Source organism: Protopterus annectens, chromosome 10.part0, assembly GCF_019279795.1.
Source record: "Protopterus annectens isolate FY-2018-M chromosome 10.part0, PAN1.0, whole genome shotgun sequence".
Lineage (NCBI taxonomy): Eukaryota > Metazoa > Chordata > Ceratodontiformes > Protopteridae > Protopterus > Protopterus annectens.
Window position 1 is genome coordinate 334,394,616 of NC_056744.1, and position 20,388 is coordinate 334,415,003.

General features: G+C 40.9%; 2 protein-coding genes across 2 annotated transcripts in view; one reads left to right on the forward strand and one right to left on the reverse strand.

Annotated features, from left to right (window-relative positions):
* Window positions 1-20,388, reverse strand: part of RALGPS2 (Ral GEF with PH domain and SH3 binding motif 2) — a 2,773,917-nt gene that overhangs the window by 981,573 nt on the left and 1,771,956 nt on the right. The gene's annotated exons all lie outside the window — the stretch shown is intronic.
* Window positions 11,346-20,388, forward strand: part of ANGPTL1 (angiopoietin like 1) — a 282,278-nt gene continuing 273,235 nt past the window's right edge. The window contains exon 1 of the mRNA XM_044085224.1: window positions 11,346-11,870. The gene's annotated coding sequence lies outside the window, so the exon portion shown is untranslated. The remainder of the gene's footprint in view (window positions 11,871-20,388) is intronic.

The following is a 20,388-nucleotide window of genomic DNA, read 5'->3' on the forward strand; positions in this document are numbered from 1 at the left end:
GAGTATTATTTGTCCAGGGTTTCTATCAATAAAAAAAAACAACAGTATGTAACTCAATAAGATTCAAATTGCCAGACAACTGTCTCTTTACAGAAAGATTGATAACTTTCACTTATTAATGAGAAAAGCAATCACTATTGTTATTACAGCTTGTTAGAATACATATATCCCATTCCCTTAAGAAGAACGTGGATGATTAAGGCAGCCAGGTGAGCTTAGAGTGCAGTTTTCAATTGGTTACTTACAGTGGGAAGGACTATATAATGATTTCTTCTAATTTAGAATTTAGACCACTGAAAGTGTAAGCAGAGACGGTACATTTTGGTTTTACCTGTGTACTTAATAAAAGTTCATTTTTAAGCTCCATTTGAGGAAGCCATTTATCCCAAAGTGGAACTGTGGACTGTATTTGGACTCATGTTGTCTATCTGTCCAAATCTCACATAATTTAATCTGACACAGTCTGCATAACCAAGTTAACCATACCATTCTTTGTAGTTCTCAGTGTTAGTCACCATCGGAAACTATTTGAAAAGCAGCTTAAACCTACAAGGGTTTGTTCAGTGAAAAAGCAGCAAAGACGAGAATGTGAAAATCTGCACAGAATGTGCAACTGTTACTGAAAAAGTGCATTAAAATAAACAACGTCCAGAAACTACACTGAAAACTGTATATTTTTTATGTAAGTAAGGCAGAAGAGTGTGCGTCTGTCTGCAGTCACTCACGCATACACATGCTCACATTAGCAAAACTTTGTGCTTCTTAACAGCTACTTTCCATGAATGCATGAACTCATGACTCTTGACTAAAATCATTGCCCCCCCCCCCCCAATAGAACCTTTTTATGGCCCGTCTCTAATACACTCTTCAGGACCTGTACAATGCAATCCAACTGGTCTTTGGGTATCAAGGATATACCCCTGAAAAAATGTGTTTTCTAGGAACTAAAGGTTGTACTTTTTTTTTTTCTTGCTGTTAAGAACCCACTGGTCGTGTGCAATTCCTTACCATCTTTTTAGAAAAAAGGCCATCTTCTTTAAGTGGAAAGGGTGGGGGTTCAGAGTTGGTCTGGCAGGAGGAGGCAAGGGTGATGGAGCAGCCGATTCCCAACTGATCCATCTGAAAGTCCATGCCCTGAGGGCTTTAAGTCTTCTCTCTGGGTCTGTCTTACCATTCCTTTTCTCCCATTGCCAGATCTGGTGGGCTGCTGTTTGGAGCTGGGAAATGTTTTGATATACCCAAGTAAAAAGGTAAAAAAATTGTCTAAATGGCTGGGTGGCTTTACTCCTTTCTTCCAGTTTCTTATAAACCTAACAAGCTGGGGTTCATCAGAGGTGATCATTACTCAGTGGGTCAACTGAGGGTCTAACAGTCTTTATACTGTTGGACAGTTGGATAGACACACAGTCCTCAGCCAGGCATGTTGCCTAATAACTGACCCACAGAGCTGCTGCCATGCATAATGCATCAGCTGCACCAAAGCTATACTTCTTACAACACTTTGCAACTTGGAAAGAAAGGTTACTTAAATCAAGCAACTATTGTCACAAATCCTTATACTCAAGTCCTGTCTACCTTAGTCCTCATTGTTTCCAACAGAGTCTGTTATGAAAGCATGCAGGTCTGATAAATTTTACGGCTCAGAAAAAAGGTAGCAGCAGAATAAACTTTGTTACGAAGAGCTCTGCTTTATCATTCATATTATCTATCGCTCCTGGCAGAAGCCAAGGGACAATCCCTTACAAGGATCCAGGGACACCAAACTGGATCTGTCAAAGGAGTCCTTTAGAGGTACTTGAGAGTCCTTGGTGCTATAAAAATGGTCATTATTGCTGGTGGTGGGAGAGTCTTAGGCCCAGATGCATTACATAATGCACCTACTAGCCCATCTAGTGATGGAAGAACTGCTAGTGTTCTAGGTTCAAGCAAACCCACGTAAGCCCCTTATCTCTGCTGGGCTTCCAAAGTATTCCTTAGATTCACAATGGAAAGTTTCCTTCACTCTACAAAGGACATCTCCAAAGGAAAAGCCCTCTGATAAGGAAGCAAGAGAAGAGGGCACCTTCAATATCAGAGTTCAAATTCTCAGCTGATGAAAACTTGCCCACATATGCCAACTGATCTGCTTCAGAGTCAGATTCTTCTTGAAGAGAATCGCCCCTTTTATTTTTAGAAAAAGTCCCCAAAAAACGTGCATCTCTTCAGGTCAAGCCTCTTAGATTTAAGGGACATAAAACTTTCGCCCAGTAGGACTAAAGAATATGACAAAGCCCAAGAGGAAGATGAAGCAGAAGCACCATTCAATCTAGGTGAAGACAAGCTAAGCTGCACCTGTGAAGACAAGCTAAGCTGCACCTATTTAACTTATCAAACCTAGGTGAAGGCAAGCTAAGCTGCACCTATTTAACTTAACCAACCTAGGTGAAGACAAGCTAAGCTGCACCTATTTAACTTATCCAACCTAGGTGAAGACAAGCTAAGCTGCACCTATTTAAGTTACCATCCGCCCTAGATGAAGACAAGCTAAGCTGCACCTATTTAACTTAACCAACCTAGGTGAAGACAAGCTAAGCTGCACCTATTTAACTTATCCAACCTAGGTGAAGACAAGCTAAGCTGCACCTATTTAAGTTATCATCCGCCCTAGGTGAAGCAAGCTAGTCTGCACCTATTTAACTTATCATCCAACTTAGGTGAAGGCAAGCTAAGCTGCACCTACTTAACTTATTGACCAACCTAGGTGAAGGCAAGCTAGGCTGCATCCGTTTAACTTACCATCCAACCTAGGTGAAGGCAACTTAGCCTGAACCTATTTAACTTATCACCCAACCTAGGTGAAGGCAAGCTAGGCTGCACCTATTTAACTTACCATCCAACCTAAGTGAAGACAAGCTAGCCTGCACCTATTTAACTTACCATCCAAACTAGGTGAAGACAAGCTAAGCGAAGCTGCACCTACTTAACTTGCCATCCAACCTAGGTGAAGGCAAGCTAGGCTGCACCTATTTAACTTACCATCCAAACTAGGTGAAGACAAGCTAAGCGAAGCTGCACCTACTTAACTTACCATCCAACCTAGGTGAAGGCAAGCTAGGCTACATCTACTTAACTTTAGGTAATTTGCACCTCACAGTATCAGAAACTGCCACCCTTGAGGCCTCAGGTCACAGGTAGTAGACTGAGATCTCAATGCAGTCTCTGGGAAAGCCTTCACAAACATAAATTCTGGGGATTCCAACTTCCGATTCCAAAATTAGGATGTATGCCCCCAAAGCTAAAGTCTTCAGCTGACAAAGTAACTTCAAGTAAGTTAGACTAGAAGGACATGCTAGTACTCAAACACGTATGCATCTATGAAGCAGTTATGCCAGATACCTCCAAAGAAAACAACTATGCGGTTGAGGGACTGTAAAGGGACCCCAACTGGTGCAGGGTCACCAGACACAGGGAAAGAGTAGTTAACCACATCCTCGGCTTCCTGCTGCTTCTCTCTTTTTGTCTCAATGTTGTTTTTTTTTTTTTAATGGAGAAAGGCCCCTTGAGGTCTTTGCTGATGATATGATGGAACAGAACCATGTCCCTATTTGTGGGAAAAAGTCACAGAGCCATTTCTGTTAATGATGGACAGTGCTCTAGGTGAAAGTACACCCAGTACAGACAGGAGGCCATGTCATGATCGGGATCGATGCAAAATCGACATTTATGATGAAAACCTTTATGTGCAATTTACTTTCCACAGACCACAATGCTACTTTCCATAGAAGGCAGACAAATAATGGAACATACCTACTACAAAAAGGATACAACAATGCTAAGCTAACTGCATGGCAAGAAAGATATGGAGATTGTGTTGTCCGATACACTCTTTATACTATGGATGTGTGGGCTTCAGCCAAAGCACTGGGGAAGGGTAGAGCTCTAAAGAGAATGGCTGGTTCCAAGATATCTGCAGGCCAGGATATCCCAAGAAGTGAAGTCTGCAACACTAAATACTATGATGAACGTCTGCTGTTTGGATCTGAATTATGATTAACAAGAAAGGAGGTGGTTGCTGAAAAGCCTGATGACAATCTCTCTCAGTGGTCACTCATTTCAAAACACCCCTCTACTGTTCAGGTGTAGTGAGACACTCAATAGAAAATGCATTCCCAAACAGCCATTTTTTGCTAAATCGGTAGTTGGAAGTTGATGTTTGAGGACTGTTTTCTACTCTGCATCAGTAAGTTTGTTTCCATTTATCAGTTTAAACCTGCATATTCTAGTAATTTTTTCTAGAGTTATTTATTTCACTTTATTAATTTAGCATATGCTTACTGTGAAAGTCAGACTGGGATGAGTGGCATATACCCCTTTTTCAGCAAAGGCCCGGGAAGAAAAGTTTTACAGTTGGCTACAATTACATAAATTTGTTGAGGTACTGTACGCAAAACAGCTGTGAGACGATAAGATTTCAGGTTCATTAAAATGGAAGTACAACAGTATAAGATTATATAACTTCTAGTTACAACATCAGTAGAAAATACAATATCACAGTTAAAACAATACCTAGTTAAATAATTAAATCTGGAGGTAGTTGAAGAAACAAGTGCATACAAAGATATAAATATGTTATATAATGGAGAGTTCCGGTGGAGTTGAGGGGGTTGTAAGAGCATAGGGAATAGAGAACAGAGGTTGCGCAGGTTAACATAGTATTATTCTACAGTAGAAAGTATGTTTGGAAAGGAAAGGTTGTACAGCAAATACAGGACAGGAATGTTGTGTATGGACTGAAGAGGTGTGAAATGGGAAAATTACAGCTAGTCTGGGTTATGGCAGGAACATAACTAGGTTTTGTAAAGGTGCTCCTTAATATTGCATTTGAAATTAGAAAGAGTGGGAAGGAGTCAAAATTGGAAAGAAGGGGTGTTCCAGATTTTTGCAACATAGTTGGAATACAGTGTAGCTCCTGTTAAGTCTTAGGGTCTAGCGGTATTCAGGAGAGACTGATTACTAAATTTTCAGGGTCTTGATGTGGAGTAATAATGAAGTGTGTTTTCATATTCTGGGCGGCTCTCAGACTGATAGAGAAGTATATGAGCTATGATTAATTGCGAGTAAATCAGTTGATTTGGAAGTTAAAGACATTTCATTTTCTTAAGGACATGGCACTGATGGGTGTAAAAGTCTGAAGAACATTTTGCTGTTTTGTTGTAGCAAATTAGGTGTCAGAACTATCTAGCTATTTAAAATTTTATACTTCACTGTGCAATTACATTACCTGCCTGTATATTTAAGTCTCCAACTGTGTTGCCTAATTTCAAGAATTGTATTTATTCGATTTAAAAAAGCTTGTGGCTGGTTTATATCACACACACAAACTATACATAAGAATCTGCCTTTCAAACAGAAATCTGTCAAGCTAAACCCAACTTAAATTAATAGTACAACTGGCTCATTCTTTACAGTGTGCAGTAATCTGTAACCTTGATACACCAACCGGGCCTGGTTGGTGGCAGTAAATACCATGAAAACAAGAATACATTATGGCACTAATAGGTAGTATTAGCCTTTCCTGGAAGATGCTGCACATGTGAATCTAAGAGGTTTAGCAAAGTTACTGTAGGTAACGTTAGCTGTGTAAGACAATGGGCCTATAATTCAGTGAGCTCCTGGAAAAAACAGTATTTGTAATCCTGTTGTGAAGATGTTCAGTACGGACCTTATTTGGGTGTGGCTGGTATGGCTCATATCCCACAATATTACTTGTTATACAATAAGGTCTAACACCTTGCATATATAATTTTTACTCAGGAGAGAGGTGTGGACTGAAAGGCCATGACCCCTGTCAATGAGGTACTATTTGGTGGCAGTGGTGTAGTTTTCTAGGCCATATCATCACATTTAAGTCATAGAATGGAGGGGGATTATAAGTCTATTAGCACCACAGTCACCACCTGCAGTATTAATTTGATTGAGGTCAATTAAACACACACTAACGTGAAACTTCCTTTCAAAGAGGTTGTTTTTGGATAACTGTGAAAACAGGAACATGTTAGTAATACTGCAACACTACATAAACTGGCAGTCACTCATTTTAGTGAAGTCTGGCTTTTATCCATTTAACCACATCTAAGTTAAGGACAGTATGAAAATAAAAAAAATACTGCAAAATGTTTACCATCTGTTTGAAGTAACATCTATCAGACACATGAAAAAATATATACACTGGAGAGATTCTTTTTCTTTCTTTTCCTTTTTTTTTTCGTTGCATCCCCAATTCTATCCTCTCTGTCTATCATCAACCACCACCCCTCAGTTGCACAAGGTCATATCCATAAAGCTTTTTCTTTGCACTATGGCTATAACCCCTCAATCATGACATGCACATCTACATCACCGTAGGGACTGCCTACACTCCCACCACGCCCACACACGTATTCCCTATTATATGTGTGACCGGAGCTACTGTCACTGGTGTGGGTAGCCATCGTTCATACCACTCTATGCCAGGTTTTTCTTTTGATGATCCTAAGACCACCATCCCAAGACGCTGGGGCAGCAGACACGCACAGGTGGAAGCCCCCCCGGCTTAACTGTCAGAACAGTCAGTTGCCCAGACTGCTAATCAAACTTGGGACACTCAGGTCACCTGGACAGCAGTCATGAATTATCCCTCTACGTCACTGGGCTGCCTCTGAGCAGGCAAGTAAGTGTAGGCCTTCAGAAAACGTACAGGGAAAAATTAAGCAATTAAGAGATACTGATTTCACTGCTTAACAAAACTGTCTTATTTACCGAGCTTGTTTCAAAAGTGCTTTAATGTATAATGCAGCCCTAAGTTAGCAAAATTCAGGTAAAGAAAAGAGAAAAAAATGACAGTTCCTGAAGACTAAGAAACTACTGGTCTGTAGCTTTTTAGTGCATCTAATAAATTAAAATTCCTCCTTAATGTCCAGCATATATAAATGGTAAACTACATTCTGTGAGAAAGAGAGAATCTATGAAAATCAAAATCATGTCAGTATGGCAGACACCAGGATGGCCATTTTGGGGAAAAGGAATTACAATATAATGTAAGACACTCTGAGCGATTCTAATGCATTAGTATAATATAAAATACTGATATACAAGGAAAAAGCACTTTTGGGTTTTCAAAGTGGAGTTTTCCTTTTATCAGTGTTACATAGTGTTAGTAAGTTAAAAAAATAAAAATAAAAAAAAATAAACTATCAGAAGATGCAACACCACATTAATGTCCTTTGTATAACGATCCTACAGATAATTACATGGTTAATATACAAAGAATAAGGTACAAATGTCTGTGGCTACAATCTTGGCAAGATTAAGATAACTGCATACTGTTGGAGGACGCACCCAATCATAAAAGAAAAGGAAAAAACACACAACAATCCTAAGACAGAGACATAAATGAATATCATCAGAGTAACAATGCAACGAATAGCCTCTCCCTCTAGTAACGTCAAGTGGATCAAGAACAGACACACCCCAAACTTAAGACCTCACTGGGTAAGCACAAGTCAGATGAAGAGTTTAAAGAGATTATCCCAGAAAACACTGTTTGTACAGAGAGAGAGGTAGGAAGCAAACCATGCAAGGATGGTAGATGAAAACCCACAGTAGGACTTTTGCACTTTAAAAATGCCATAGTCCAATGTGTCATATGAGATGAGAAATCAAGTAGTATAAAGACACAATATGACATCTGATCGCTAACCAAGGTTGTCATTAAATACCCTAACCAGGACAGTCTCAGCATTCTGACGTCTCCAAGAATCAGAGGGATATAGACCTAGGAAATTACGGGAGCGAACATAAAATTACCGCTTGATATACTGACCTTCATGATTGCCTTACCAGTAAAGGGTACAGTGGAAATTCTCCACAGCATATATACTTGCTGAGAGCCATAAGACAGGTGCCACTGCAGCCTCCTTTAAAATAAACGCAAAGAACTCTGTCCTTCATACGTGCACTGCTAACTAAAGAATAAGTAGACCAAGCAACTCCAGGCAGGAAATAACCAGTCTGCTGAAAGTCGAGTCTAAAATGAATGGTGCAGGATACAAGATGGAATCCATTCATAGAACTAAAATGCAACACAGTTTGCTACTCATTTTTACACCCATAAAATATTGGACAAAATATATAAATCCCTTACACAATATGAGTTTGCCTAGTTTAGTAACCCTACATTTGCACAAGACAATACATGTCTAGTCCTGCTTGCTTGTATTAAGCACTTCAGAGCAAAGGAAACTGATGGGATAAATTTAATAAACTGCTATGCAGTGCTTGTGTATAAAGCAATGGTGAATATCTGTAAATACAGTCTTGGAAAAAAAAAGCTGGATGTACACCTGTAAAACACTACTTCTGTCACATTACTAAAGCCCCTTTTAAAAAAAATAAACTATAATCCTGTCTAAACTGAATGCATTAAGCTGGTATTTACTTGCAATTCCAAAGCTCCTGTAATTGTTCAGTTTGTAAAGGCCTATGAAAAAAATTCAAATTTGCCTGGGATACACAGATATTCATAGATATTTTAGATACACTGGCCACATATGTATCATGATAATCTGCTCAGTTTTACAAATCTTGTCAGAAAAGCATTAAAATGCGAAGCTACTGTCTCACTGATCAGAAGAGGTGGGTAGTATTTTGGTCAGCAGTGGACTGTCACGTAAAATGTGCTCAAGGGTCACTCTATAGGACTGGTTCCAGTGGCCGTCTACCTGTTTAACAGACTAATAATGCAACTTGTATCATCTTTCTTCTTCTTTTGGCTTTTCCGGGTTAGGGGTCGCCACAGCAGATCACAGTCCGCTCATGATTGGCAGTGGAGTTTTACAGTGTCGAGTTGCCAGCCCGGTGCCCAACCTTCCACAGAAGACACACACATGCACACACTCACACCTACGGCCAATTTAGTGTGTCCAATTGACCTACAGCATGTCTTTGGGATGTGGGAGGAAACCGTAGCACCCGGAGGAAACCCACGTGACCACAGGGAGGACATGTAGACTCCACACAGAAGGCACCCCAGCTGAGGATCGAACCAGAGAACCTCTTGCTGTGAGGCAGCAACGCTAACCGCTGCACCACCATGGCCGCCCCAATAATGCAACTTGTATACTAAGACCAAATGTGTACTGAACTCCCACTAAATCTCTACTTAGTGACGGTGATCAAAGCCCTTTTCCTCACCCAGTGTACGTTTTATCCCTGGAATAAACACCAACTGCTCACACACTGGAGACATGAATTTTATGCCTCCTGGAAGCTTATTGCCAACACTCAGGGCTAATTTTTCCTATTCAGAAGTTCCATACCTCATGAAAGTTATAGCTAGACACCTGACAGAGGTTCAAAACCATCCTGTTAAATAAAGCCAATGTATACTCAATACTGGGCAAAGATACAGGAGGTAGGTAAAATAAACTATCCGAAGACTCACAACATGAATCTACAATCTACTCAAACTCTTACTCCCATCTGGATGGACAAATGGTTCAGAAACAGGATACAGGCAATAAGTAATATAAAATAAACTGCTGGCTTTGCATGTTGCTGGATGCAAAAATAAACTACAAAATATGGCACAGTTGAAGCTTTATATGAACAATCACTTGTACATGCTATAACACGGGGAGGGAAAGGTGTTTCTTGAAAACTGAGGTGATTGCTATGACAGACTACCAAAGCAATGTCCACTCAGGAGTGAAAAAGCTTTTTTTTTTTGCTGGGACTTACAGTCTGTGACACAAACCAGAGCCACCAACAAATGGTGCTTAAAAAAACATGAAGTTTTTGTCAATACTTGCAAACGTTTGAAGCTTGACATGTGCACAGAAATTCATTAAGTTCTGAAAACATACCCTGAACTTGGTGACTAATTCCACTCCTCCATTTTTAACCCGAGGTACTCTACCGACAAACCATCACGCAGCCTCAAACATTTAACTGGTGGCAGCATGGACTATGGGGGAATCAGCAGTTTATTAAATGTTTCCACTAATCTGTCCTGAAGAAGGTCTTCACCCAGTTCTGTACAACAGAACTTTTATCTTTATATAGTCTTAAACACGGACATAAGGGCACTACTGTGAATTCTTACACATCCTGACTAGTGTGTGAGACAGAGAGAGGGTGGGGGTCTTTGTCAGCAACTTTTAAATGAAGAGATGGTTTAGCAAATAAAACTAATCAACAATTGCCTCACTGATTTTACTGAATCACCAAAACAATGTTATTTGTGAGGGGGAGCCCCCTACAACTCTCAAATATAAATGCTAACGCTGAAATCTCAGCAATGGGTAAAAGGGAAACATCCTTACTATGTGATTTCCAAGGTCTTGCAATTTCCAATGTCTCCAACCTGCTTAACATGTTCAGTGGGCAAAACAGCACTTCTCAGATTTTTGTCAGTAAACATGTATTCAATGAGAAGGCGGATCCATATACAGAGAAGCATATATGTATTTATGTGCACACAGACAGACCAACACACACACACAGTTGCTTCTCAGACATACAGACCTGCTTACTGATGGGTACATTTCCATTTACTTGGGCTGTATATCATCTGTTACTCTAGCTGCAGACAAGAGAATGTTTCCACTTGTAAGTTTTCCAGGCTTCCAGGGTGAACATTTTTCATGTTGTCACCCCAACATTCAATATTCTGCAGCATACCATGTTGCTTATTTTTCTTTTAACATCTGCTAACTAAACCCTCTCATCAGAATATTTTATTTTTCAAATGAGAAATCAAAGCTTGTTTACTATGGAAAAGCGATGGTAACTTCAAAATGTGGCCTATTGGGCAGACAGTACAGGATAACAGTGTCAAAATGAGCAGTCAGGGATGGACTAGTGTTTACTACACATTTTAAACCAAGCACTGTGACTGGACTGAAGAAAGCCTGTGAAGTCTGATTTAATAGAAAGCATCTCACAGCTGTAAATTATACGAAGATGTTTAAAAGCATAGATACTAATTTTCATCTACTACAAACTTCTCTGTGTCAGAACAGACTTGCAAAAACAATTTCTAGCATGACTGGGCGCCTTATAAAAATAATTAGCTGGCAAACTCAAATCTCAGGTTAAGCCCCTATGTGAGAAAAGGAGCACAACTTGATGCGTGCCTCAGGTCCTTCTGGCTACAACATAATTATAAGCAACCCCCCTCCCAGCCAATGAATGTAGCAATTCAGTTGGGCTACTCTGAATTAGGAAACGGTAGAGCAAGAGGCACTGTAGAGAGCAGGACCCCCCCCCCCAAACACACACAACCCCTCCCCTTCTCCGGCTTCTAGACAGTCTAGGAGTTTTGTAGAAACTCAAGAAGCAGCTTTTCTGTTTTGTGTTCTTGGCAATCTCCTAGACGATCAATTGAAAGTTTCAATGACATCACTCATAGGCTGATCCATCAAACCCCACATCCCAGCCCCCACCTCTGCCTGTCAGTTTTCAGGGCACCTCAGAAGAGACTGCTCTTTTAGTCAGCACAGAGAACGTCGATCAGAGGGACTTCAGTTCTCACACACTAAAATCATCTCTGCAACAGGGAAAGGTTTGACCTCGAGCACATTTTAAAATTCCCTAATAATGAAATGGAATATCTACTGTAGGGAAACATGCCTGGAATAATGTGACAACCATTCTTAATTTTCCAAAGTTTTACCATCAGTCATATGGATGAGAGAGAGAGGTCTCTTTAAAATGCAGTCACCATTGCACCTGGGACATTATGGGACGGACATGAGACAATCACCAGGGCTGACTCAGTAACAAGCAGGAGAGAATAACAGCGTTGTACGTTTTTTATTTTGACATCTTCTCTGAAGCTGGAGTAGTGACAGGTCTGTATAACACAGTCTAATCTGTTTTATTAACCAGCATTGTTTACATTAGTGATAAAATGCACGTTACTGAAGAAACAACTACTAGGAAAAAACAGCAATACAGAAAAATAGAAAAAAAGGAGTAGTAAATGCTTTCTGGATGTAGCCTGCGCAGAGAGCAGCACAGCTTCCTGAAAATCGTCAGGTTTTGTAAACTTCTTTTGTTATTCACATCACATATAGTAAACTTTCATTAGAAGCTCTTTTTTTTTTTTTTTTTTTTAATTCTATTGTATATGTTAAAGCATGTTGATGCTAACCAGAAAAGGCGTGCTACAGCAAAGAAATGTCTAGGGTGTCATCAAAAAAACTAAAATAAACAAAAACAGCTGTACATCCGAGTCACCACGCACAGTATCGTTCCACTTTTTATGCAGCTGCTCCGGTCAAAGGCACTAGTCTAGTACACCCACAAGCCATGTTAAGTACTACAGCTTTTGACACTGGTTTCTAATGCCATTAAAAGGCTTTGAAAAATCTAGACTGTAAACACGTTTTTCACTTGAATAGGTGACTTGAATGTGTTTAGCTTTCAGTTTGTAAATAACAGAAAACAACACTTAGGTTTACAGTGTCGAGCTGGGTGAAGTACATCTTTACTGCCTTACATGAAGATTTTTGTACATTCCGGCTTTTCTTAGTGCTAATGTATCGATCTGGTCCTGACCTTAACACGAGGATGATGAAAATCAAGGTTGTGTACCTAGTGAGCAAACTCTGTGATCAAATGTGATGAGAAACAGCCTGCTGAAAGGATAAAATAAACAATGCAATATATAAAAAAATAATTAAAAAGCTAACTTAGGATTACGCAATTATGTTTAAATACTTCTCACCAAGAACATTAGTTATTTTAACTTTATTTCACAGCTGTAACACTATGTATGACATTCACAAAGTGTTATATGAGCTAATGTGAATATGACACTATCAGGGCTTCTTATGCTTTGGTCAAACATTAATAGGAATACATAGTCCTCAAAACTGAGATCAAAAACTTCTGCACATCCTGCTGCTATGAAAATTCTTCAGAGAAGGTTCGAGGTTCAACAAGTTTTTTCCCCCCCTTGCTGATGGAGAGGATTTCTGAGTATGGCTGCCCAAAACAGATCCTGCCTGTCCTGTACACTTTCATTAGTAATTTTTTCAGACTGGAATTGCACTAGTTTTATTTTTCATAAGCCCTGCATGTTTACCTTGTACCATGTGGCATCCCAACCAAAAACACCACTTGAAGAGTAGCCTGTCAATCCTATTTTTTAATGCGCTACAAGAGAACAACAAAATACCTAAAGAATGTTCACAATACTCTCTCCAGTCAATGCTCTTCTTACAAGAAAAGCCAGCTGTCTTGTAGGGAAAGGAGCCACTTTACCTATTTGTGTTACTGATGGGAGACCATGTTCTCAAATACCAACAAAGCCATCCTTCAGACTTCACTGAGTAAGATCTGCTGTTATGTCGTACAAACTCTTACTCGGCAGAATCACCTGTACATCTTGGCTGATGCCAAATGCCTGCCTATCACCTACAGTCGAGCTTCCCTTCCAGCTTAAATCTATAAGATCCACAATTTAAACTGGGCCCATCAATGAGAATGACCATTTACACCCACTTTCTTTCCAAAACCAAACACTCTTATGGTTCCTAACTTCTAGTCATGATGCTTTACCATTTTAACTCCTGCTACGTGAAATAATAGCCCTTCTAATTCTCATCCTTTAAGAGAAAAATAAAGGCATACCAAGCTCAGCTACCAAACTACAACACACACAAACTGTGGGGTAAGAGAATCTGTATTGCCCTTCAGCCTTGCCACCTTAGTGCTGACCTTTGCACATATACAGCAATCACTTAAATTCTGTACCATTTGTGAAAGCACCCTACCAGCTTCCCTTCTACCCCCTTAACATGAAAGGCGACCTGTTTGCACCCTCCTCCTTTGCTGTCTAGGACCCCTTGTTCCTTATCTGCAGTAACCTGAACGAATAGGCTGCAGCCCATTTAAGATACGCACTACATGCTACTTTATTATTTAGGTGGTGTATTACATACAGCAGCATATCAGCTCGTGGTTACTACTGCAAAGTCACTGCATTCCTTATTGGGTATTTATAATCATCTTGTTTGTCTCATATACAGTGAGCATGTTTTAGCAGTGCTGACCTATAAATATTTATATTAACAAAACTTTGCTTACTGTGAAACTTGTTTAATGCACCTTTGGTCTAGTAAACTTATCTGAGCAGAATAAAATAGTTTTTCAGATATGCTCTAATCTAAAAACACAGGCTCACCAAGCCTGTTCATGCTTTTTCCACTCACTAGCATTTTATCAGCAAACGTAATCGGGAATACAGCACATACAGTTTAACATTTAAAAAAATATTTGGTACAATGAGATGTCCTACAATGTAAAAAGTCTGTACATTTACCTTGGTTTATGGATATGTATTTTGTTAATCTGCCTTTTTTTTCCTAGAATGTCTGATTTTGTGTGTGCATGTCTGTATCGCATGTAAGCATGCGTGGGGAAGCAGGTGAGTAAATTTAAACTTTCCATGCAACATTTTTTACATCAGCAAACAAACACCCTAGAAAACTGGCTCACATATGTTAATGGGGGTCAAACACAGGCTCTGGTCCAAAAATCATGACTACTTCTTGCAAACAAGATCTCAGTATTCACCCTCACATCTGAGTACATTTAAGGAGGAGTAAAGTCTGTTCTTCCTTCAGTGTGCTCCACTGTTTTAGTATACAAAGAATCTAGTCACCTCCACTGATTATCACATATCAGTGTGCTCCAGTGTTTTAGTATACCAAGAATCTAGTCACCTCCACTGATTATCACATATCAGTGCTCTCCAGTGTTTTAGTATACCAAGAATCTGGTCACCTCCATTGATCATCACATATCAGCATGCTCGTGTTTTAGTATACAAAGAATCTAGCCACCTCCACTGATTATCAGATACAGGAGAGAAGACTCATCAGTGTCTTACCCTTCCAAAAGCGTACTCTCTATCCTCACATGCCAAACTAACCATGTATGAAATATCCCATGCGACTTTCTTAAACTACTTCACTGGATCACCAAACCTCCACTCAAATTTTCTGTATCATCAAACTCGCATCCCTGGCCTTTTTATGGTTTTTATTCTGATGTTATCTCTGCCTCGAGGAACTTTAATAAGAACAGCTCATTGCTTTTGCATTAATCACTCACATCCATTTCAGCTGCATCATCATAAGAAAAAATCCTTACGCTAACCTAAACTCAACAAATGTGACAATTCTGTGCTGCTAAGAAGGATTCAATGTCTGATTAAATGCTGACCCACACGTGCTATCATTACAAATCACTTTTAGATCCTTATGGACCAGAGAGACCCTGTAGTTATGTGGTCACACACTGACTAGCACAGTCTCTTATTCAGGGGTGAGGTCCTCTGCCAGGTGCTAAAGGTCGAGTTTCATCTTAGCCCACACTTTTGCTCACAGTGACACAAAGTTAAAAAAACTGCACCCTGCAACACTGGACTACATTGAAGCAAAATTATGAATTTAATATGTACATTGGTCGCCTTATTCTGAAGACACCAATGCAGAATGCTCTTTTGTGCATGACCTTAACCCAATAAGCACCTTAGTAACAACCATCCACAAAACAGCAAGGAAAGGAGAAAGTACAGTTGTGTACACTTACCATAAATGTAGATGCTAGAGTGTATTCACTGTTGCAGTCATCACACTTGGGATATCCTGCCAGGGGGTAGCCCCTCAGTCGGCCTGAATACCAGAGACTTGGCATTTCTGTGTTGGATGCTGTCGCTTCTTCCATGATGTCAGGTCGTCAGGGGTATAAAAACAGGCAGCCGATGCCATTACAACAGTTTTTCTTGCCCCAAATGTCAGGAGCCCCCAAATAGGGAGCTAGTATATGGCGGGGAAAACACTACCCGTAAAAAGTACATACCAATACCAGTAGAAATATCCATAGAGAGAAGAGATAAAGAAATAGAGAAAACCAGGGGGCTGGAGGGAGGGAAACCAGGACTGCAACAGTGAATACATTTACATTTATGTTAAGTGTACACAACTGTACTATGTTCTTCGTGTTTCACTGTTGCAGTCGTCACACTTGGGTTGATTCCCAAAGCTGAGGAAGGGTGGAGGCAGTCAAGAAGAGTTAGGGCTGGCTAGTATGCCTTGCAAGACTGCTGTAGCAAATCCTGCCCTGGATCTGGAAAAGATAGGCAGATGGTAATCCCTGATGAAGGTTTGTACAGAACTCCAGGTAGCAGCTTCCGGTTTGTCCTTTGTAGGGACTCCTCTGAGAAATGCTGTAGAGGTAGATGTAGGTCTAGAGGAATGTGTTCTGACCCCCTGAGAGGCTGGTTTTCCATGGCGCTTGTAGCAGAAATGGATGCAGTGTGCTATCCATTTGGAAACTGTTTGTTTTCAAATGGCCTTGCCCTCTGCCCCTGTTAAAAAGCTGACTAGCAGCTGGTCAGATTTTCTGAAAGGCTTAGTCCTATTAAGGTAGAACCTGAGCTGTCTGTGCAAGTCCAGAGAGTGCAGGAGATCTTTCCCCCTTTATTTTGAGGATTAGGGAAGAAGGTTGGCAAATGGATGGATTTTTTGAGAAAATAATGAGGGGTTCCACAGCCATCAGTGCTTGTATTTAGTCCTGCTCAAATAATAGCATAATTGCCTGTGTACATCTAAAGTGCAAAATCTTTTCCCCTTTATTTTGAGGATCTGATGCAAAAAAAAGGCAAATGAATAGTTTGGGTTTTTTTACACACTATAAAACCAAAGTGTAAGAAAAGAGGAGGGATGTATTGCATTGATACCCGTGTCCTTATGGAAAATCAAAAGCTCTACGCCATAGGGCCTGCAACTCAGACACCCTTCTTGCAGAAGTAATAGCCAACAGAAAGAACTTCCAACTTCTGACAGACAAATCAATTCATTCAGCAGGCTCAAAAGGCTGGTAAGAAGTTTTTTCCCACAGTATTTCACTAAAAAGCAGGAGATCTGCAGGAGTAGGGGCCTCACACTTATATTCTTACCCCTCTTTTGCCCTCTAAGAAAATGGGATTGACAAAAGGGGTCTAACAAAGGTGGGTCACAATCTGCTGCAGCTGAAATTGCTGCAGCATGAAAAGAGAAAGAAGAGAAAGATAAACAATTAAGAAATAATTCAGTAAGACTGTGATTAGCCACAATCAAATTCATTTTCTTCTTTCCACTCCAAAATGCTGCTGTCTTCCAAAATTCTGCTTTCACTCTTCACATACTTAGGCTCTACTCATAATCACATTTTTAACTTCTATAAATCACATTTAAAACTTGAGATTGAAGCTTAAGACCCAACATGCTATGCCAGAGAACCGAATGAGCTGAAGAGAGCAGATGAGGAAGCTTCTGATTGAGCAGATGACCGAGATGAGAATCATAGAAGATGAGGAAAAGAGCTTCTTTACAAGACTCCTTAGAAGTTAGTTAGAAAGTTTGCGTTGGCCTGCCGAGGCCATCAAAATCCTAAATAATCCTCCTGTTTGACTGTCTCTGACCTTAGTAATAGAAGAGAAGAAGGAATAGGCATGGAAAGGCATAGACATGAAGGAAGCTGAAGACCAAGCATTGACTTTCCAGCTGTGTGATGAAACCCATGTTGCAATACTTTGTAGCTAGTGGTGGCTGCGTTTAAGCGAGGCTAACTATGTCTGGGTTCCCCATGACACTGTCAATTTCTGAAATACATGAAGATCCCTTTCAGCTCGTGGGGATCCATGGGTTCTGTGCACTCAGACACTCTTCTAGCTGAAGTGATGGCTAGAAGCAAGGCTGTTTTCCAAGAGAGGAATTTTAACTCTGCTGAAGCAGCAGGTGCAAAAAGGAGAAGCGTGAACTTTTCCAGAACAAAGTTAAGGTCCCAAGTGGGGGTGGGTGCTCTCATTGGCGGCCTTAAGTTGTTTGCCCCTCTCAGGTACTGTTTGATGAGAGGGTGAGAGAATAGAGGTGGCTCAGTATTGTAATGAGCCGAAATGGCAGAGGCATGGATCTTAATGGAGGAGAAGGATAGGCCTCTGTGTAGTAGTTCTGCTAGATAATCCAGGATTCGAGGTAAATAGGGCAGTGCTGTGTCCTTTCCTTTAGACTGAATCCAAGAACAATACCTTTTCCACTTTTCAGCATTGGATTTCTTAGTACTGAGCCTTCTGGCTTCAAAGATGACATCCAGCACCTGTTTGCTTAGGGTTGCTAGTGGGGTATTTAAGGAATAAGCCAGGCTGCAAGATTTAGGCTTTGCAACTGTGGATGCAAAATCTGTCCCTCCTGCTGAGAAAGCAGGGTTGGGGTCTGGTGTAAGTGCCACGGTGGCACTGTTGTCAGGCTGCGCAGGAGTGGGTACCAGTGCTGGCATGGCCAGTCTGGGGCAATCAGAATTGTCCTTGGCCTGTCTTGTTTTATCTTGAGTAATACTCTTGAGATAAGAGGCAGAGGGGGGAAGGCATATATTGAGAGGTTTTCCTATTGAAAGGATAGGGCATCCACCTTTCCAGGCTCTGCTGTGAGGGTTCCTGATGCAGAATCTGCTTAACTGGTGGTTGTCGGGGGAGGCAAAGAGATCCACCTCTGGGGTCCCCCATTTCTGGATCAGAAGGTTGAAGGTGCTGGGCTCCAATTTCCACTCGTGTGGATCTAGGATATTTCTGCTCGAGTTGTCTGCCAGTGAATTTTGTTTGCCTGGCAGGAATTGAGCTTGTAGATGAACTTGGTTGCCCAAGGCCATGTTCCACAGGGCCATGGCTAACCTGCAGAGTGGGTAAGAATGGGTTCCCCCCTGCTTGTTGATGTACCACATACATAACTGTGGTATTGTCTGTTTTTATCAGCAGTTGTCCTGGAAAGAGTAGGTATCTGAAAGCTGTCAGGGCATTCTGTACAGCTAGCATCTCTTTTTACTTGATGTGCAGGAGAATTTGCCCTAGGCTCCACTGACCCTGAATACATTTGCCCATGTGTGCCCCCCCCCCCATGCATAATGTGATGCATCTGTGGGTAGGGTCTGGGCAGTGTGGGGTTGAGTAAAATGCAGTCCCTTGTTGTGGTCTTCTGCCCACAGAAGGAACTCTGTTCCTTAGACAAGGTATGATAGGAATGACTGTTTCCAGGTCCTGAGAATGTTGGCACCAAAGACTTTTGAAGTACACTGAAGTTTCCTCATAGGTTCATAGATTAGTACTAAGCTAACTGCCCTTGCGAGCCATTTTAAGCCTAGCCAATTATCCCTTGTGAGACTCAAACCCTGCACCTTGTGCTTGCAAGGCAAACACCTTAACCATTAGGCCACCCTCCCAATCCCCTATCCCACTACTCCATATAAGTGACCTGCTGTACGCCTCCATTGCATACACTATATTCTCACCTGATATGTACGTTTTTTTGTAAATAAGGGTTCTACTCCTGAGTATCTTATTGTTTTACAAAATTGTTCTTGTACTTCTTTGTTTCTCTTACCTTGTATACCAGTTTTTTATTGCTATCTAAACCATGTATGTACTCTGTTAACTTCCTTGGAGCTATTCTCCCCAGGACTCCACTGAAAACAGACACTTTGTGTCCAGTTGGATTTATCCTGGTAAAATAATGTTAAAATAAATAATAAAATAAATAAATATGCAGTCTTGCATATGGAATTAGCAGATACATGAGGCCATGAACCCTAGGGCTTGCAGTATTTTTCTTGCAGATAGCTGGGTTCTGGTGGCAATTTGTATGAAGTAGTCTGACAGACAGACCTGTTTTTCTGAAGTGAGGAATGCCATCTGGGAAGTTGTGTCCAAGCTTGCTTCCAGGAATACAATCTTTTGAGTGGGTACCAGCTGTGATTTCTTTTCGTTGATGGTGTACTCCAATGAAGTTAGAAGGCTTTTTACAAATGTTAGGTGCTGAAGCAGCAACTCCTGACTGTCCGCCTGAATCAGGCAGTCGTCCAAGTATGGGTAAATCTGGATATTTCTCTGCCTGCAGTATGCAATGGCTGGAGCCTGGCATTTTGTGAATACCCTGGGCGCAGTAGATAAGCCAAAGGGAAGTGCAGAGAACTGATAATGCATAGACCCTGCCCTGAAACGTAGATATTTCCTGCATGACTCCCTTATGGGGATGTGCAGATAGGCTTCTTTTAAGTCTAAGGTAACCAACCAGCCATCCTTGGCTAACATACCGAGAAGCTGTTGCAGGGTAAGCATCCTGAATTTTGGTACCACCAGGAAGATGCTGAGAATTGAAAAATGCAGGATTGGGTGCCAAGAGCCCTCTTTCCTGGGTACCAAGAATTGTCTGGAGTAGAATCCTTGACCCCTCTCTGTTCTACTGGAACAGGCTTAATAGCTCTGATATTGAGCAGGGAAAGTACTTGGTTTTGAGCCTCTGCCCACTGCTTTGGAGTAAGGTCTGG